This window comes from Cherax quadricarinatus, chromosome 28 (genome assembly GCF_038502225.1).
Source record: "Cherax quadricarinatus isolate ZL_2023a chromosome 28, ASM3850222v1, whole genome shotgun sequence".
Taxonomy (NCBI): domain Eukaryota; kingdom Metazoa; phylum Arthropoda; class Malacostraca; order Decapoda; family Parastacidae; genus Cherax; species Cherax quadricarinatus.
In genome coordinates, this window is record NC_091319.1 from 6,832,466 (window position 1) to 6,850,306 (window position 17,841).

At 47.9% G+C, this 17,841-nt stretch overlaps 1 protein-coding gene across 6 annotated transcripts in view; it reads right to left on the minus strand.

The window, feature by feature from the left end:
• Positions 1 to 17,841, minus strand: part of LOC128693150 (serine-rich adhesin for platelets-like) — a 299,245-nt gene that overhangs the window by 165,196 nt on the left and 116,208 nt on the right. The window lies entirely within an intron of this gene.

Here is a 17,841-nt window from a genome sequence, read left to right on the forward strand (position 1 = left end):
CCCTCCCTCACCTGTCACTCCTCTCCCTCCCTCACCTGTCACTCCTCTCCCTCCCTCACCTGTCACTCCTCTCCCTCCCTCACCTGTCACTCCTCTCCCTCCCTCACCTGTCACTCCTCTCCCTCCCTCACCTGTCACTCTTCTCCCTCCCTCACCTGTCACTCCTCTCCCTCCCTCACCTGTCACTCCTCTCCCTCCCTCACCTGTCACTCTTCTCCCTCCCTCACCTGTCACTCCTCTCCCTCCCTCACCTGTCACTCCTCTCCCTCCCTCACCTGTCACTCCTCTCCCTCCCTCACCTGTCACTCTTCTCCCTCCCTCACCTGTCACTCCTCTCCCTCCCTCACCTGTCACTCCTCTCCCTCCCTCACCTGTCACTCCTCTCCCTCCCTCACCTGTCACTCTTCTCCCTCCCTCACCTGTCACTCCTCTCCCTCCCTCACCTGTCACTCCTCTCCCTCCCTCACCTGTCACTCTTCTCCCTCCCTCACCTGTCACTCCTCTCCCTCCCTCACCTGTCACTCCTCTCCCTCCCTCACCTGTCACTCCTCTCCCTCCCTCACCTGTCACTCCTCTCCCTCCCTCACCTGTCACTCCTCTCCCTCCCTCACCTGTCACTCCTCTCCCTCCCTCACCTGTCACTCTTCTCCCTCCCTCACCTGTCACTCCTCTCCCTCCCTCACCTGTCACTCCTCTCCCTCCCTCACCTGTCACTCTTCTCCCTCCCTCACCTGTCACTCCTCTCCCTCCCTCACCTGTCACTCCTCTCCCTCCCTCACCTGTCACTCCTCTCCCTCCCTCACCTGTCACTCTTCTCCCTCCCTCACCTGTCACTCCTCTCCCTCCCTCACCTTCCATTCCTCTCTCTCCTTTCCTCACCTTCTACTACTCCCCCCTCCCCCCGCCTCTTACCACCTACCAGTTTCCCCCTCCCTTTCTGCCTCACCTACAACTTCCCCTCCCTCTCCCACCACCCACGACGCCCCACCAGCACCCCCCCCCGCACTTACGACACTGGAGTGCGTATCATTACGCTTTACGTCTAGTTACACTCGGGAGCTGCACGTCGGACGTTCACCTTCCCTTTACAGCTTAACTTTCCGTTTGTTCTCTTTTCCATTTCACCGTTTAAATTAACCTTGAGGTTCACCTTCCCATTGAGGTTCACCTTCACCTTGAAGAGTTCAACTCCATAGAGCTGAATTCTAGGCTGTGAGGGACTGACCACCTCAAATACTTTTTTCTCCAAGGTTGATGGACTGATTACATCATTTTTATTTCACTACTACTGCTGCCTCTGTATTTGACTGAAGAAGCCTACTGTGAAGGCGAAACGTTTCTTAATCTTCAACTTGTCAATATTTTCAACTATTTCCACAACACCTTTACCGTGAAGACAGTGGTGGGAGAGTGTCGCCAGCAGCCTGGTAGTCGCCCGGGACGACCCACGCTGCGCTCTGCCACAGACGCCGCCACAGTACACAATTCACAAGAAAATCCCAGACCGACGTCAACCTTTTTCATGACGGCGCCTCGTAAGGCTGACTGTTGGCGCCACAACCAGCGGCAGCAGTAGCGGCGCCTCCGCCGCCGCCGGAACCACCACAACTACCAGTAGCAGCCACAAAAACACTAGCCACAACTTCATATCATCTCTCGCGAATGATATTAAAATAAACATGAAAGACGACACGGTAGAATACAAGAAAAATTTGTAAACAGATAAAAAAAAAATATCTTGCAGTGGACACTAGAAACTTCACAAAGGTCGATGGTGACATAGTGCAAGTGCTGAAGCATGATATGAATGAAAAGCTCGCAAGAAACACTGAGTACAAACACTAAGTACAAACACTGAGTACAAACACTAAGTACAAACACTGAGTACAAACACTGAGTACAAACACTGAGTACAAACACTGAGTACAAACACTGAGTACAAACACTGAGTACAAACACTAAGTACAAACACTGAGTACAAAACACAATAGAACCATCTCACAGAACAAAAGTAATAATATACAGTCATCATTTAGAGACCACAATGTCACTAAGGCAAGAAAATAATAAGAATGGATAATAAGAACCTCCAAAACAAGAGAAATAATGTCAATGGTGACACAGTTCAAATAACCTGTGCTCTCTCGTTTAGATTATTGTTCAGTGTTGACGACCCCGTCCATGGCAGGGGAATATCACAGCTGGAAAATGATACGGAGATCGTTTACTGCCTTCATAGAACCAATAAAGTATTTAAACTAATGGGACTGCCTCGAATTATTTTCAGTGTATTCTCAGGAGCGAAGAAGAGATATCTAATAATGTAAATATATGAGGATACCTGAGAGTCGAGTCCCATACTGCCATAACAATGCAATGGAGTGAGAAACAGACCCAGTGAAAAGCAGAGGCATCGTAGCCAAAATATATACATTGTGCCAACATCCATGGTCCAAGACTACTCAACCAGCTACCAGGGGATATCAAAAATATTGTTGGAGCGGGTATGGAAGCTTTCAAGGGGAAAAATGGATCACTACCTCTGCCAAGTGCCAGATCAACCAGCCTGTGATGGCAGTAGTGTAAAAAAATATTTGAGGCCTGCGTGACTGTAACACGTACTTTGTGAAACCCTCGCTCAGGTCTATACCATAGAGGACCTGGCCACACCTAGGGATATTATGACTTGAATAAGGTCACAAAAATATGGACAACGGACACTGGTGGCTATGCTGGCCGCCAACAAGAGCCTAATTGAATAGGCAGGCAACTGAAGTCTGGCCACAGGCTGGATTGAGTAGAAAAACTATTGAAATCTGTCACAGGTATATACCAGGACCTGCTACATGGCTCCTAGTCCTCTAGTGTCACCACAAGGACCTGCTACCTGGCTTCCAGTCCTCTGGCATTACCACCAGGACCTGTTACCTGACTTCCAGTCCTCTGGCATCACCACCAGGACCAGCTACCTGACTTCCAGTCTTCTGGCATCACCACCAGGACCAGCTACCTGACTTCCAGTCCTCTGGCATCACCACCAGGACCAGCTACCTGACTTCCAGTCCTCTGGCATCACCACCAGGACATGCTACCTGACTTCCAGTCCTCTGGCATCACCACCAGGACCAGCTACCTGACTTCCAGTCCTCTGGCATCACCACCAGGACCAGCTACCTGACTTCCAGTCCTCTGGCATCACCACCAGGACCAGCTACCTGACTTCCAGTCCTCTGGCATCACCACCAGGACCAGCTACCTGACTTCCAGTCCTCTGGCATCACCACCAGGACCAGCTACCTGACTTCCAGTCCTCTGGCATCACCACCAGGACCAGCTACCTGACTTCCAGTCCTCTGGCATCACCACCAGGACCTGCTACCTGACTTCCAGTCCTCTGGCATCACCACCAGGACCAGCTACCTGACTTCCAGTCCTCTGGCATCACCACCAGGACCAGCTACCTGACTTCCAGTCCTCTGGCATCACCACCAGGACCAGCTACCTGACTTCCAGTCCTCTGGCATCACCACCAGGACCAGCTACCTGACTTCCAGTCCTCTGGCATCACCACCAGGACCAGCTACCTGACTTCCAGTCCTCTGGCATCACCACCAGGACCTGCTACCTGACTTCCAGTCCTCTGGCATCACCACCAGGACCAGCTACCTGACTTCCAGTCCTCTGGCATCACCACCAGGACCAGCTACCTGACTTCCAGTCCTCTGGCATCACCACCAGGACCAGCTACCTGACTTCCAGTCCTCTGGCATCACCACCAGGACCAGCTACCTGACTTCCAGTCCTCTGGCATCACCACCAGGACCTGCTACCTGACTTCCAGTCCTCTGGCATCACCACCAGGACCATCTACCTGACTTCCAGTCCTCTGGCATCACCACCAGGACCTGCTACCTGACTTCCAGTCCTCTGGCATCACCACCAGGACCAGCTACCTGACTTCCAGTCCTCTGGCATCACCACCAGGACCTGCTACCCGACTTCCAGTCCTCTGGCATCACCACCAGGACCAACTACCTGACTTCCAGTCCTCTGGCATCACCACCAGGACCAGCTACCTGACTTCCAGTCCTCTGGCATCACCACCAGGACCAGCTACCTGACTTCCAGTCCTCTGGCATCACCACCAGGACCAGCTACCTGACTTCCAGTCCTCTGGCATCACCACCAGGACCAGCTACCTGACTTCCAGTCCTCTGGCATCACCACCAGGACCAGCTACCTGACTTCCAGTCCTCTGGCATCACCACCAGGACCTGCTACCTGACTTCCAGTCCTCTGGCATCACCACCAGGACCAGCTACCTGACTTCCAGTCCTCTGGCATCACCACCAGGACCAGCTACCTGACTTCCAGTCCTCTGGCATCACCACCAGGACCAGCTACCTGACTTCCAGTCCTCTGGCATCACCACCAGGACCAGCTACCTGACTTCCAGTCCTCTGGCATCACCACCAGGACCAGCTACCTGACTTCCAGTCCTCTGGCATCACCACCAGGACCTGCTACCTGACTTCCAGTCCTCTGGCATCACCACCAGGACCATCTACCTGACTTCCAGTCCTCTGGCATCACCACCAGGACCTGCTACCTGACTTCCAGTCCTCTGGCATCACCACCAGGACCAGCTACCTGACTTCCAGTCCTCTGGCATCACCACCAGGACCAGCTACCCGACTTCCAGTCCTCTGGCATCACCACCAGAACCTGTTACCTGGCTCCTGCTATCCTCCAGTTGCCATTAGCAACATTTTCATTGCTAATGTCCCCTCATTAGCTTCATTAGGTACAGAATAATAAAAGGTAATTTTATTTTATTTTCTGTTCACGAAAACAGTCCCCTTCCACCCAAAAAAAATAGTTTTTATCACAAGATTGTTGAGGCGTGATACAGCAGCTGTAGTGTGCTGTATTTAATGGAGCGCTAAACTCGTGAGGGGCATACAGCTGGAGGCTCTATCCTTCGACCGCTTACCGCGACTCCGGTCACTGACCGCTCAAGCCTCCAGGTAGTCTGGAAAGACCGGTTCCAAATGTGCTAAGTTTAGCAACAAGAGACTGGTTCCAAATGTGCTAAGTTTAGCAACAAGAGACTGGTTCCAAATATGCTAAGTTTAGCAACAAGAGACTGGTTCCAAATGTGCTAAGTTTAGCAACAAGAGACTGGTTCCAAATGTGCTAAGTTTAGCAACAAGAGACTGGTTCCAAATGTGCTAAGTTTAGCAACAAGAGACTAGTTCCAAATGTGCTAAGTTTAGCAACAAGAGACTAGTTCCAAATGTGCTAAGCTGAGCAATAAGAGAGACCAGCTCCAAATGTGAACTTTAGCAACAGGTAAACTACGGGTAAACTACGAGCCATGTTGAGGTAGTTACAAATGTTGTTTACCTCAGACACATGTGCAACACCTAGGTATCCCAACTGGCAAAACGTTTCGCCGGCATAGCAGGCTTCCTCAGTGAAATTCAGAAGTGATGATAATACTGGAGACAGTAGAGGTGGAGTAGGAGTTCTGAAGGGATCAGTCCCTCAACCCTTCACTTGTACTGACATCACCTCTATACTTCACTGATGAAGCCTGCTGTGCCGGCGAAACGTTTCCTCAATAAAGATGCCCAAATGTTGCACACGTGTCTTGTTCACCAACTTTACTGTACAGTATACTATTAATAATGAAAAGCCAGGTGGTGGCAGGTGGAAATTGAATCTCCCGCTGTTGCTGTTAATGAACCACTTGTTAATTGTGTGTTGTGTGTGTGTCTGTGTGTACTCACCAAATTGTACTCACCTAATTGTGGTTGCAGGGGTCGAGACTCAGCTCCTGGCCCCGCCTCTTCACTGACCGCTACTGGGTCCTCCCTCTCCCTGCTCCATGAGCTTTATGATACCTCGTATGGTTCCTGCCTCCACTACATCGCTTGCCAGACTATTCCACTTCCTAACAACTCTGTGGCTGAAATATTTCCTAACATCCCTTTAACTCATCTGAATCTTCAGCTTCCAATTGTGACCACTTGTTTCTGTGTGCCATCTCTGGAACATCCTGTCTCTGTCCACCTTGTCTATTCCACACAGTATTTTGTCTGTCGTTGTGTGTGTGTGTACTCGCCTGTATGTGGTTGCAGGAATCGATTTACAGCTCCTGGCCCCGCTTCTTCGCTGGTTGCTACTAGGTCCTCTCCCTGCTCCATGAGCTTTATCATACCTTGTCTTAAAGCTATATATGGTTCTTGCCTCCACTACATCACTTGCCAGACTATTCCACCTCCTGACAACTCTATGACTGTGTGTGTGTGTGTGTGTGTGTGTGTGTGTGTGTGTGTGTGTGTGTGTGTGTGTGTGTGTGTGTGTGTGTGTGTGTGTGTGTATGTGTTTCCATACTGTAACGATCTCTGACCTTCCGAGCGTTTATACAGGAGTCAACGCTAATTACCCGCGTCCCATTTTCTGTAAGATATGACAATAGCAGTGCTGGAAACAATGTGTTTGTATATGATTGTTCTCACTTGTAAAGTGTAAGTAATGTTATGAGGGCGCTGCTGGGATTTACCGTCTGATGTGTCTCACCTACCACCATGTCTGGCAAATTTACGATGGTATGAGTTCTGATAATTTGGAAGTATAAATATGCTAGGAAATATTACGCAATACTACATTATAATTGTAATCATGGAGGAGAGCTAAACCCGTAGGATTAAACAGGGCATCTGGGAGGGGGGGGGGGTTATGGGTGATATTCAGGCTCAATTCAGGGAACCGGAGCACAGATCCAATTTCCTAGATCAAAAGCCCCTCACCAGCGTCAAGGAACTTCCCTTGAGGGGATGCAATACTACAAGTGGTGAACTACTACTACTACTACTACTACTACTACTACTACTACTACTACTACTACTACTACTGCTGCTGCTGCTGCTGCTGCTGCTGCTGCTGCTGTCATTGTTGTTGATGCTGCTGCTGTTGTTGCTGCTGCTGCTGCTGTTGCTACTATTACTGTTGCTGCTGCTGTTGTTGTTAATGCTGCTGATGCTACTGTTACTGTTGCTACTGGTGCTGTGTTGCTACTGTTATTGTTGCTGCTGGTGCTGCTGTTGTTGCTACTAGTGCTGCTGTTGCTGCTGCTGTTACTGTTGCTGCTGATGCTGCTGTTGCTACTGTTATTGTTGCTGCTGGTGCTGCTGTTGTTGCTGCTGGTGCTGCTGTTTTTGCTGCTGGTGCTTCTGTTGCTGCTGTTATTGTTGCTGTTGCTACTGTTATTGCTGCTGCTGGTGCTGCTGTTGCTGTTGTTGTTGTTGTTGCTGCTGCTGTTGTTGGTGCTACTGCTGTTGTTGTTGTTGCTGCTGCTGTTGTTGTTGCTCCTGCTGCTGTTGCTGCTACTGCTGCTGTTGTTGCTACTGCTGTTGTTGTTGCTCCTGCTGCTGTTGTTGCTACTGGTGCTGTTGTTCTTGCTGCTGCTGGCGCAGTTGTTGCTGTTGCTACTGATGCTACTCCTCTATATACTGTTGCTGATGCTACTGACACTACAACTTGTAGTCTACCTACTGTTGTTGCTACTACTACTCCTCTCCTGCTGCTGCAACTGCTACTACTACCTGTACTCCTCTACCTACTGTTGTTGCTGCTGCTACGTCTACTACACCTGCTTCTACTGAAGTCACTTCTACTGCTGCTTCTAAATGGTTCGGTTTGCAAACTTATTGTCTGTCACAGTATATAATCCTTTATACCGACAAGTATAGAAATTCTCTCTCTCTCTCTCTCACTCTCTCTCTCTCTCTCTCTCTCTCTCTCTCCCAGTATCCCTGTCTACTTCCGCCTGGCCACACACGCCCGGCTTGGTTCACGGAAACACAAACATACTCCCTACCTCCCTCTCATCCCACTCCCTACCTCCCTCTCACCCCACTCCCTATCTCCCTCTCATACCATTCCTTACCTCTTCCCCTGAAGCTGTGATCATCCTTGCCTCCCTCTCATCCCACTCCCTCCCCCTCCCCTGCAGCCGTGATCAGCTAGAATCATTAAAGAACCTAACCCCTAAACCTACTACACGCAGAGAGTAATATTGATCAACTCTCTACTCACAAAGAGTAATACTGATCAACTCTCTACTCACAAAGAGTAATACTGATCAACTCTCTACTAACAAAGAGTAATATTGATCAACTCTCTACTCACAAAGAGTAATATTGATCAACTCTCTACTCACAAAGAGTAATATTGATCAACTCTCTACTCACAAAGAGTAATACTGATCAACTCTTTACTCACAAAGAGTAATATTGATCAACTCTACTCACAAAGAGTAATACTGATCAACTCTCTACTCACAAAGAGTAATATTGATCAACTCTCTACCCACAAAGAGTAATACTGATCAACTCTCTACTAACAGAGAGTAATACTGATCAACTCTCTACCTACAAAGAGTAATATTGATCAACTCTCTACTCACAAAGAGTAATATTGACCAACTCTCTACCTACAAAGAGTAATATTGATCAGCTCAACATAACAAAGGTACACGAGTGTGGAGGCTAGTTCACTGAGAGAAAGAGAGCGATGATAGTAATAATGGACTACATGTAGACTACAGGTAGACTCAAGTAGACTACAGGCAGACTACAAGTAAACTACAGGTAGATTACAGGTAGACTACAAGTAAACTACAGGTAGACTACAGTAGACTACAGGTAGACTATAGTCTACGTAAACCACACGAAGACTACAGACTACAAGCACACTACACGAAGACTACAGGTAGACTACAGGTAGGTAGACTACAAGTAAACTACACGTAAACTACAGGTAGACTAAGGGTAGACTACATGTATGGTATAGTCTATCTGTAGACGATTCTGGAGTTCAAAATTCTTCCTTTGTCGGGTCCCAAACCAGGTTGCAAAGCCTGTTGGTAGACAGCACCCACCCAGGGAGGTACTACCGTCCTATGGTAGTAGACTGGTAGACAGCAACCACTCAGGGAGGTACTACCGTCCTATGGTAGTAGACTGGTAGACAGCAACCACTCAGGGAGGTACTACCGTCCTATGGTAGTAGACTGGTAGACAGCAACCACCCAGGGAGGTACTACCATCCTGTGGTAGTAGACTGGTAGACAGCAACCACCCAGGGAGGTACTACCGTCCTGTGGTAGTAGACTGGTAGATAGCAACCACCCAGGGAGGTACTACCGTCCTGTGGTAGTAGACTGGTAGACAGCAACCACCCAGGGAGGTACTACCGTCCTGGGGTAGTAGACTAGTAGACAGCAACCACCCAGGGAGGTACTACCGTCCTGTGGTAGTAGACTGGTAGACAGCAACCACGCAGGGAGGTTCTACCGTCCTGTGATAGTAGACTGGTAGACAGTAACCACCCAGGGAGGTACTACCGTCCTGTGGTAGTAGACTGGTAGACAGCAACCACCCAGGGAGGTACTACCGTCCTGTGGTAGTAGACTAGTAGACAGCAACCACCCAGGGAGGTACTACCGTCCTGTGGTAGTAGACTGGTAGACAGCAACCACGCAGGGAGGTACTACCGTCCTGTGGTAGTAGACTGGTAGACAGCAACCACGCAGGGAGGTACTACCGTCCTGTGGTAGTAGACTAGTAGACAGCAACCACCCAGGGAGGTACTACCGTCCTGTGGTAGTAGAATGGTGGACAGCAACCACGCAGGGAGGTACTACCGTCTTGTGATAGTAGACTGGTAGACAGTAACCACCCAGGGAGGTACTACCGTCCTGTGGTAGTAGACTGGTAGACAGCAACCACCCAGGGAGGTACTACCGTCCTGTGGTAGTAGACTGGTAGACAGCAACCACGCAGGGAGGTACTACCGTCCTGTGATAGTAGACTGGTAGACAGTAATCACCCAGGGAGGTACTACCGTCCTGTGGTAGTAGACTGGTAGACAGCAACCACCCAGGGAGGTACTACCGTCCTGTGGTAGTAGACTAGTAGACAGCAACCACCCAGGGAGGTACTACCGTCCTGTGGTAGTAGACTGGTAGACAGCAACCACCCAGGGAGGTACTACCGTCCTGTGGTAGTAGACTAGTAGACAGCAACCACCCAGGGAGGTACTACCGTCCTGTGGTAGTAGACTGGTAGACAGCAACCACCCAGGGAGGTACTACCGTTCTGTGATAGTAGACTGGTAGACAGTAACCACCCAGGGAGGTACTACCGTCCTGTGGTAGTAGACTGGTAGACAGCAACCACCCAGGGAGGTACTACCGTCCTGTGGTAGTAGACTGGTAGACAGCAACCACCCAGGGAGGTAGTACCGTCCTGTGGTAGTAGACTAGTAGACAGCAACCACCCAGGGAGGTAGTACCGTCCTGTGGTAGTAGACTGGTAGACAGCAACCACCCAGGGAGGTACTACCGTCCTGTGATAGTAGACTGGTAGACAGCACCCACCCAGGGAGGTACTACCGTCCTGTGGTAGTAGACTGGTAGACAGCAACCACCTAGGGAGGTACTACCGTCCTGTGGTAGTAGACTGGTAGACAGCAACCACCCAGGGAGGTAGTACCGTCCTGTGATAGTAGACTGGTAGACTGCAACCACCCAGGGAGGTACTACCGTCCTGTTAAGTCAAGTGTTAAATGGAAACCTGTAACTGTTTAACATGATGGTAGGATTGCTGGTGTCTCTTCTCTCTCATAAACACTTAGCTCACACAACATATGCATATATATTTACATACCCATCTGGGTTTTTTCTATTTTCTTAATAATTCTTCGTCCGTAAGCCATGTGTGGTAAGAGGCGACTAAAATGCCGGGAGCAAGAGGTTAGTAACCCCGCTGTTCTTATTAGGTCACCCTGCCTCGGTGGGAGATATATATATATATATATATATATATATATATATATATATATATATATATATATATATATATATATATATATATATATATATATATACAGACAGACATGCATGCATACACAGACACATACATACAAACACACATGGAACTGGGAATTCAGTAGCACCATTTCAAGGAAGGAAGATACACAGTAATACAGGGAAAGGTCTCACCCTTTCTCAGACACACTATGCTCATCAGGACACAAATATAGGAAGAAAATGAGGGGGATGGGAATAGGGAGAGTGAGAGGGAACGAGAGTTATGGAAGCTGTGAGTGATGAAATTCATTTATTTATATATATATATATATATATATATATATATATATATATATATATATATATATATATATATATATATATAAATTTATGTATGTATATATACACAATCACTGTTCTCAACACTTAAAAGTAGTAGTTCGGACTAATTAATTACGTAGTTACGGGAGAACAGTGTAATTATCATTAATATTATTGAGTTATGTGTGGCTGCCTGAGATGTGAAATATTAAGTTGTGTTCAATAATTGGTTCAATACAAAAGTGTGAACAACAACACTCAGTCTGCCGGTGAACCTCTGAATTTATTTCGTAAAAACAATTTGCCAGTAAAGGATGTCTTAAAAATAATCTGGCAATATCCATAAACTTTTCTGCTCCCGAGAGGAAGAGGAGGAGGAGGAGGAGGAGGAGGTCGAGGAGGAGGAAGAGGAGGAAGAGGAGGAAGAGGAGGAGGAGGAGGAGGAGGAGGAGGAGGAGGAGGTCGAGGAAGAGGAGGACGAGGAGGAGGAGGTCGAGGAGGAGGAGGAGGAGGAGGAGGAAGAGGAGGAAGAGGAGGAAGAGGAGGAGGAGGAGGAGGAGGTCGAGGAGGAGGAAGAGGAGGAAGAGGAGGAAGAGGAGGAGGAGGAGGAGGAGGAGGAGGAGGAGGAAGAGGAGGAGGAGGAGGAGGAGGAGGAGGAAGAGGAGGAGGAGGAGGAGGAGGAGGGGATAACCCTGGCCTACTCCATCTTAAGACTTACTACTCGGCAAGTCACCATCATCTTCCTTCTCATACAACTATCTAACAGTTATGTCAACTTTACAATTGAGGTTCTGCCTTTTTTATCCTTCCCGTAACCAGTTGTGTGTGTGTGTGTGTGTGTGTGTGTGTGTGTGTGTGTGTGTGTGTGTGTGTGTGTGTGTGTGTGTGTGTGTGTGTGTGTGTGTGTACTCACCTAGTTGTACTCACCTAGTTGAGGTTGCGGGGGTCGAGTCCGAGCTCCTGGCCCCGCCTCTTCACTGATCGCTACTAGGTCACTCTCCCTGAGCCGTGAGCTTTATCATACCTCTGCTTAAAGCTATGTATGGATCCTGCCTCCACTACATCACTTCCCAAACTATTCCACTTACTGACTACTCTGTGGCTGAAGAAATACTTCCTAACATCCCTGTGATTCATCTGTGTCTTCAGCTTCCAACTGTGTCCCCTTGTTACTGTGTCCAATCTCTGGAACATCCTGTCTTTGTCCACCTTGTCAATTCCTCTCAGTATTTTGTATGTCGTTATCATGTCCCCCCTATCTCTCCTGTCCTCCAGTGTCGTCAGGTTGATTTCCCTTAACCTCTCCTCGTAGGACATACCTCTTAGCTCTGGGACTAGTCTTGTTGCAACCCTTTGCACTTTCTCTAGTTTCTTCACGTGCTTGGCTAGGTATGGGTTCCAAACTGATGCCGCATACTCCAATATGGGCCTAACGTACACGGTGTACAGGGTCCTGAATGATTCCTTATTAAGATGTCGGAATGCTGTTCTGAGGTTTGCTAGGCGCCCATATGCTGCAGCAGTTATTTGGTTGATGTGCGCTTCAGGAGATGTGCCTGGTGTTATACTCACCCCAAGATCTTTTTCCTTGAGTGAGGTTTGTAGTCTCTGACCCCCTAGACTGTACTCCGTCTGCGGCCTTCTTTGCCCTTCCCCAATCTTCATGACTTTGCACTTGGTGGGATTGAACTCCAGGAGCCAATTGCTGGACCAGGTCTGTAGCCTGTCCAGATCCCTTTGTAGTTCTGCCTGGTCTTCGATCGAGTGAATTCTTCTCATCAACTTCACGTCATCTGCAAACAGGGACACCTCAGAGTCTATTCCTTCCGTCATGTCGTTCACAAATACCAGAAACAGCACTGGTCCTAGGACTGACCCCTATGGGACCCCGCTGATCACAGGTGCCCACTCCGACACCTCGCCACGTACCATGACTCTCTGCTGTCTTCCTGACAAGTATTCCCTGATACATTGTAGTGCCTTCCCTGTTATCCCTGCCTGGTCCTCCAGTTTTTGCACCAATCTCTTGTGTGGAACTGTGTCAAACGCCTTCTTGCAGTCCAAGAATATGCAATCCACCCACCCCTCTCTCTTTCTTGTCTTACTGCTGTCACCATGTCATAGAACTCCAGTAGGTTTGTGACACAGGATTTCCCGTCCCTGAAACCATGTTGGCTGCTGTTGATGAGATCATTCCTTTCTAGGTGTTCCACCACTCTTCTCCTGATAATCTTCTCCATGATTTTGCATACTATACATGTCAGTGACACTGGTCTGTAGTTTAGTGCTTAATGTCTGTCTCCTTTTTTAAAGATTGGGACTACATTTGCTGTCTTCCATGCCTCAGGCAATCTCCCTGTTTCGATAGATATATTGAATATTGTTGTTAGGGGTACACATAGCGCCTCTGCTCCCTCTCTCAGGACCCAAGGGGAGATGTTATCTGGCCCCATTGATTTTCAGGTATGTAGCTCACTCAGAAGCCTCTTCACTTGTTCCTCGGTTGTGTGCACTGTATCCAGCACTTGGTGGTGTGCCCCACCTCTCAGTCATTCTGGAGCCCCTTCTGTCTCCTCTGTGAACAATTCTTTGAATCTCTTGTTGAGTTCCTCACATACTTCACGGTCATTTCTTGTTGTCTCTCCTCCTTCCTTCTTTAGCCTGATTACCTGGCCCTTGACTGTTGTTTTCCTCCTGATGTGGCTGTATAACAGTTTCGGGTCAGATTTGGCTTTCGCTGCTATGTCGTTTTCATATTGTCTTTGGGCCTCCCTTCTTATCTGTGCATATTCGTTTCTGGCTCTACGACTGCTCTCTTTATTCTCCTGGGTCCTTTGCCTTCTATATTTCTTCAATTCCCTAGCACACTTGGTTTTTGCCTCCTGCACCTTTGGGTGAACCATGGGCTCATCCTGGCTTTTTCATTATTCCTGTTACCCTTGGGTACAAACCTCTCCTCAGCCTCCTTGCATATTGTTGCTACATATTCCATCATCTCATTAACTGGCTTCCCTGCCAGTTCTCTGTCCCACTGAACCCCGTTCAGGAAGTTCCTCATTCCTGTGTAGTCCCGTTTCTTGTAGTTTGGCTTCATTCGTCCTGGCCTTCCTGCTTCTCCCTCCACTTGTAGCTCTACTGTGTATTCGAAGTGTGTGTGTGTGTGTGTGTATGTGTGTGTGTGTGTGTGTACAACTGTGTTGCTACGTCCTTCTATACAATAGTTATACAGTAGGAACAAAAGCACATCACACAGTATAAGTTACATGCATGAGGTGTTGGAATGTGTCAGCCTGAGCTGGGAGACTTCAGTAGTGTCAGCTTGAGCTGGGAGACTTCAGTAGTGTCAGTTTGAGCTGGGAGACTTCAATAGTGCCTGCTTGAGCTGGGAGACTTCAGTAGTGTCAGTTTGAGCTGGGAGACTTCAGTAGTGTCAGTTTGAGCTGGGAGACTTCAGTAGTGTCAGCTTGAGCTGGGAGACTTCAGTAGTGTCAGCTTGAGCTGGGAGACTTCAGTAGTGTCAGTTTGAGCTGGGAGACTTCAGTAGTGTCAGCTTGAGCTGGGAGACTTCAGTAGTGTCAGTTTGAGCTGGGAGACTTCAGTAATGTCAGTTTGAGCTGGGAGACTTCAGTAGTGTCAGTTTGAGCTGGGAGACTTCAGTAGTGTCAGTTTGAGCTGGGAGACTTCAGTAGTGTCAGTTTGAGCTGGGAGACTTCAGTAGTGTCAGCCTGAGCTGGGAGACTTCAGTAGTGTCAGCTTGAGCTGGGAGACTTCAGTAGTGTCAAATTGAGCTGGGAGACTTCAGTAGTGTCAGTTTGAGCTGGGAGACTTCAGTAGTGTCAGTTTGAGCTGGGAGACTTCAGTAGTGTCAGCTTGAGCTGGGAGACTTCAGTAGTGTCAGTTTGAGCTGGGAGACTTCAGTAGTGTCAGTTTGAGCTGGGAGACTTCAGTAGTGTCAGTTTGAGCTGGGAGACTTCAGTAGTGTCAGTTTGAGCTGGGAGACTTCAGTAGTGTCAGCTTGAGCTGGGAGACTTCAGTAGTGTCAGTTTGAGCTGGGAGACTTCAGTAGGCCAATAAGGATATGGTCAAGTACTCCATTAAAGGTCATCAGCTTCAAAGGTTCCCCAGCACAGCTGCACTTAATATTACTTACCCAAATTATTTTTAAATAATGTTATAAAGTGTACGAAGACCCTTTACCCGAATACTTCCAGCAGGTATAACATTCCAGCAGGTATAACATTCCAGCAGGTATAACATTCCAGCAGGTATAACATTCCAGCAGGTATAACATTCCAGCAGGTATAACATTCCAGCAGGTATAACATTCCAGCAGGTGTAACATTCCAGCAGGTATAACATTCCAGCAGGTATAACATTCCAGCAGGTATAACATTCCAGCAGGTGTAACATTCCAGCAGGTGTAACATTCCAGCAGGTATAACATTCCAGCAGGTGTAACATTCCAGCAGGTATAACATTCCAGCAGGTATAACATTCCAGCAGGTATAACATTCCAGCAGGTGTAACATTCCAGCAGGTATAACATTCCAGCAGGTATAACATTCCAGCAGGTATAACATTCCAGCAGGTGTAACATTCCAGCAGGTATAACATTCCAGCAGGTATAACATTCCAGCAGGTATAACATTCCAGCAGGTATAACATTCCAGCAGGTATAACATTCCAGCAGGTATAACATTCCAGCAGGTATAACATTCCAGCAGGTATAACATTCCAGCAGGTATAACATTCCAGCAGGTGTAACATTCCAGCAGGTATAACATTCCAGCAGGTGTAACATTCCAGCAGGTATACCATTCCAGCAGGTGTAACATTCCAGCAGGTATAACATTCCAGCAGGTATAACATTCCAGCAGGTGTAACATTCCAGCAGGTGTAACATTCCAGCAGGTATAACATTCCAGCAGGTGTAACATTCCAGCAGGTGTAACATTCCAGCAGGTATAACATTCCAGCAGGTATAACATTCCAGCAGGTGTAACATTCCAGCAGGTGTAACATTCCAGCAGGTATAACATTCCAGCAGGTATAACATTCCAGCAGGTATAACATTCCAGCAGGTGTAACATTCCAGCAGGTATAACATTCCAGCAGGTGTAACATTCCAGCAGGTATAACATTCCAGCAGGTGTAACATTCCAGCAGGTGTAACATTCCAGCAGGTGTAACATTCCAGCAGGTGTAACATTCCAGCAGGTATAACATTCCAGCAGGTGTAACATTCCAGCAGGTATAACATTCCAGCAGGTGTAACATTCCAGCAGGTGTAACATTCCAGCAGGTATAACATTCCAGCAGGTGTAACATTCCAGCAGGTGTAACATTCCAGCAGGTATAACATTCCAGCAGGTGTAACATTCCAGCAGGTGTAACATTCCAGCAGGTATAACATTCCAGCAGGTGTAACATTCCAGCAGGTGTAACATTCCAGCAGGTGTAACATTCCAGCAGGTATAACATTCCAGCAGGTGTAACATTCCAGCACCTCTAACATTCCAGCAGGTGTAACATTCCAGCAGGTATAACATTCCAGCAGGTGTAACATTCCAGCAGGTTTAACATTCCAGCAGGTATAACATTCCAGCAGGTATAACATTCCAGCAGGTATAACATTCCAGCAGGTATAACATTCCAGCAGGTATAACATTCCAGCAGGTGTAACATTCCAGCAGGTATAACATTCCAGCAGGTATAACATTCCAGCAGGTGTAACATTCCAGCAGGTCCAGCAGGTGTAACATTCCAGCAGGTATAACATTCCAGCAGGTGTAACATTCCAGCAGGTATAACATTCCAGCAGGTGTAACATTCCAGCAGGTATAACATTCCAGCAGGTGTAACATTCCAGCAGGTATAACATTCCAGCAGGTATAACATTCCAGCAGGTATAACATTCCAGCAGGTGTAACATTCCAGCAGGTATAACATTCCAGCAGGTGTAACATTCCAGCAGGTATAACATTCCAGCAGGTGTAACATTCCAGCAGGTATAACATTCCAGCAGGTATAACATTCCAGCAGGTATAACATTCCAGCAGGTATAACATTCCAGCAGGTGTAACATTCCAGCAGGTGTAACATTCCAGCAGGTGTAACATTCCAGCAGGTATAACATTCCAGCAGGTGTAACATTCCAGCAGGTGTAACATTCCAGCAGGTGTAACATTCCAGCAGGTGTAACATTCCAGCAGGTATAACATTTCAGCAGGTGTAACATTCCAGCAGGTGTAACATTCCAGCAGGTGTAACATTCCAGCAGGTGTAACATTCCAGCAGGTATAACATTCCAGCAGGTATAACATTCCAGCAGGTGTAACATTCCAGCAGGTGTAACATTCCAGCAGGTGTAACATTCCAGCAGGTGTAACATTCCAGCAGGTATAACATTCCAGCAGGTATAACATTCCAGCAGGTATAACATTCCAGCAGGTATAACATTCCAGCAGGTATAACATTCCAGCAGGTATAACATTCCAGCAGCTGTAACATTCCAGCAGGTATAACATTCCAGCAGGTATAACATTCCAGCAGGTATAACATTCCAGCAGGTGTAACATTCCAGCAGGTGTAACATTCCAGCAGGTGTAACATTCCAGCAGGTATAACATTCCAGCAGGTAT